Here is a 4,314-nt window from a genome sequence, read left to right on the forward strand (position 1 = left end):
ATGCAAAGCTTAAGAGAAGTTTAATTGAAAGTTCTAATAAACTCATGAAATAGTTATTGATAATTACAATAGTTATCAGACCAAAATTAGGTAAATCGATTCCTTGGTCTTTAGCAGAAATAGAGAAATATCTTGGATCTAGACTTGGACTACTTGCTGTGTTTATTCTAACAGATCTTGGACTTCAGTTCTATGTACTTGTACTTTCGTGAAAATTTAGAGTTACTCTTAAGTCTTAACTTAGCTAATTGGTAGTTAGCTAGGGAGATAATTAAGCAGCATACAAGGACAAGAACAATGAACAAGAACAATAACAATGAACAAACTAGATGCAGCTATAGCTATTCGTTATTAATTAGCCCTACTGCTTAAAGGAGTACTGTTTCCTAATGAAGATATGCATTCCCAGTTTCCCTGATTTAATCTATCCTATCACCTTTCTCCTGATTTAAGCAGCCACTAGCTTAGCCTTTAGTTGATGTCTCTACAGCTAAAAACACTATGCATTCAAGTGGAAGGAGTTGAAGGTCGTATCGTTCTTTGTTATGCTGCAAGGACGTACTAGTATGGTTGCCCTGAAATTATACTGGTTCTTGGATCTGTAAAATTTTTGTTGTTAGGCTACATCAGCTTTGAGAGAGATGTGCAATTTGATAGTGTTGTTTACTCCAGCAACAGCTAGTTTAATTGTATCAATTAAACTCATTTGTCGTTATTAGATATTTCTTCATGTTTGTGGATTGATTAACACTTGTCCTTTATGAATCAGAATCCATTGCTCATGAATCTTTCATTGATTAGATTGTAAATGTATATTTGCTTGTCATATATAATTTGTGTTATATTATTTGGTCATGCACACAAATGTTTGATGAAATGTTTATGAATGAATCAAGGTGCATGCTTCTACTCGATAGATCAGGGTAGACTTTGATGTGCTTGCGAGGGCTCACCTTCTCAAGAACTTGAGCAAGGAAGGTGAGGAAAGAGGTGCTACGATCATTTATGCTACAAAGTAACCAACTTACCTAGCCAGTGTACATGTAACTAGCAATGTAGCTGTTAAATGTATATGTAACTAGACAAGTAATTGTTGAAAGCCATGTAACTGACCATGTAACTGTTCATGTAACTAGCAATGTAACATGGTTAGTCTCATGGATAGTTACATAGGCAGGTTAATGTAGTTACATAAGTGTAGCATGTACGTAACTACTCAGGTAACTATCAATCTGTAGTTACATGGATAGTTACGTGGATAGTTACATAGATAGATAGTTATATATGCAAGATAATATAGTTACACAAGTGTGGCATGTATGTAACTACCCAGGTAACTATCAATCTGCAGTTACATGGATAGTTACATGCATAGTTACATAGTTGGATAGTTACATAGATAGTTACATTGATAGTTACATAGGCAGGTTAATATCGTTACACAAGTGTAGCATGTATGTAACTATCAAACTGTAGTTACATGCATAGTTACATAGTTGGATAGTTACATAGATAGTTACATTAATAGTTACATAGGCAGGTTAATATCGTTACACAAGTGTAGCATGTATGTAACTATCAAACTGTAGTTACATGGATAGTTACATAGATACATACTTACATGGATAGTTACATGCATAGTTACATGAATAGTTACATAGATAGTTACATGCATAGTTACATGGATAGTTACATAGATAGATAATTACATGGATAGTTACATAGATGCATAGTTACATGGATAATTACTTAGATGCATAGTTACATGCATAGTTACATAGATTGATAGTTACATAGAAAAATGACAATGTAACTATCTATGTAACTGACAATGTAACTATCTATGTCATGGATGATGATAGATCACAATTTCAAATTCTGAAAGGGAGAGGAGAGCAGGGAGTTGGCATCCACAAAATCGACAAGAGGTCATTCTCATTTTCATAATCCTTAATCTAACGTTATACTATCACTTGGGCATGGTTTTCCGTTACAATATAGAGTTGAACAGTTGAACTTAAGGTCTCATTTATCATCAAGAGAAACACTACTAGATTGATAAGCTATTGATTTATGCTACTGAAAACTACAAAAGCATACGTTAGCAAAGAACAAATTTTCCTGGCAACCAGTACCGCATAAGTCATAACAACCAAAATAATGCTGTGTGTGTTAAAATGGCAGCCTACCTAGCAATTGTTCTTACATAGTCGTCACAGATTCGGTATCAAAGCATATATATGTGGCTTCAACAATAGAAAAATGTTGGGCAAAACTACCTAATATGCACACATGCAAACAAGCACGTTCTAATCCTCATATATAATCAGCCTTCTTAAAATCATATATATGCATCCTATCATCACCCTATTGTATATTGTAGTAACATGAAGCATAAGTCCTTTCACGTTGAATATTCTTCTTCTTCTCCTGTCTTCAGATCAATTAGTCTGGAAGCTAACAAAGCAAGCAGCCCCAACTGAAGAAATACAACCAGATATTGTTATAACATGGTTGACCACACCACATGCAGTAAGATCAACATATGATGGAGATTTGGTGAGCTAGGAACACTCTTTTCTTCGGCCCTCTCCACAACCTACTGAAAGACCATGAAATCAGCAATGGAAAATTCGGCAGTGGTCATTATCTCATAAGATCTGTAGAACTAATATTACAAAGAACACTTGAACGATTGTAGTGTATATATATGTAGAGATTAAAACAGGGCAACCAACCTCATATTAGACTTGGTGGAACTTGAAAGCAAATTGATTGATACTATTCGGTGATTTACAGAAATTCGGGAGTGGTGTGTGCCAGATATTTGTGTTATTTAAGTTGCTTACTTCTAATGCAGCTGAGCTTGCGGTCAACAGTGCATATGCAAATATCTGTGAAAAAGAGAACATTAATTTGGACAGATGAACTTATATATTAGACACATGCTAGCAATAACATCTAGGTAACATCTAACTAGAAAACAAGTTACAATACTACAAACTCTGCTCATCCAAATCCACCTTCTAAAATCTAACTACACCTCAGTTGCAACATTTGCTATCTGCCCATATCATTGCCAAGTCAAGTTACTACTTTCAAGTTTAAACTTCCTGATTCAAAATGCACGATATGGGAAATAATCATCATACCAAGAAGAGATCTAAATTAGTTGGTATTACTAAAGAATGGAGAACTGGAGAAGGGCATATCAGGAAGAGACTTCTGCACTAAGATATCAAAATCCATCTACATAATTTTCTTTCCCGGACGGAATAAATGGCCCTGAAACCATGCAAACTATGAGAAGCAATGACAGTGAACTAAAACAATTGAGATGTTTGCTTCTGTTATACCAATACAACAGTTAAATACAGATTTTTCCTTGCTATCTTCATATGATGAATGCTCAATTACTAATACATGACCAAAAGCACCTATGTTCAGCTTCTCTACAATCCTAATAACCGGTGAAAACAAACAGAATTTGCAGAAAACAAACAGAAAAAGCAAATCCTCAACAAGACACATTTTATTGCTTTACCAAAATGTAGCAAAGAACAATCAGATCAGCAACAATAACTACAACAATTATTTACATATCCAAATGCATACACCACCCCAGTTCATAATCCAAATCCATGATCTCAGTTCTTCAAAACTCAACCAAACTCAAATTCAGTAAGGAGGTGAAGCTCGACAATTTAACAAACTTTGATACCTAAGTTGAATTCGACGGTCGCCGGAAAACACAAAACATGGTCGGAAAAACTTAAAAACTTCATCTCTTCGATTCTCTCTCTCCCAAGTTGATGTATGTACAAGAAACTGCAATAGGCTTCGTGATTTAATGGCCTCCAACTCCGAACCCGACGACTCCTACTACCCTTCCCCTTCCCAAAACCGACAGCCATCTCACCTTCCTACATCTTCAAGCGCCGACGATGTGACGAGGAGGGGGGACACGGCGGGCATTGACGGATCTGACGAGGTGGAGTGGATGATGCCGCCAGTGAGCGTTGTCGACTAGCGCAGCCTAGAGACACAGGGGATGGAGAGGGAGATGCGGCAGCTGAGCCTAGGGGAGAGGAGGTATCGGCTGAGGGGAAGCGGGGTTTGCCGGAGCTCTGACGTAGTGCATGTATTTGCGATCGGAGACCGAAGCTTTGTTCACAATCGATGTCGACGATCGTCGGTGATAGGGGGAGAGAGAGAGAGAGAGAGAGAGAGAGAGAGAGAGAGAGAGAGAGAGAGAGAGAGAGAGAGAGAGAGAGAGAGAGAGAGAGAGAGAGAGAGAGAGAGAGAGAGAGAGAG

The sequence above is a fragment of the Fragaria vesca genome, linkage group LG5, assembly GCF_000184155.1.
Source record: "Fragaria vesca subsp. vesca linkage group LG5, FraVesHawaii_1.0, whole genome shotgun sequence".
NCBI lineage: Eukaryota > Viridiplantae > Streptophyta > Magnoliopsida > Rosales > Rosaceae > Fragaria > Fragaria vesca.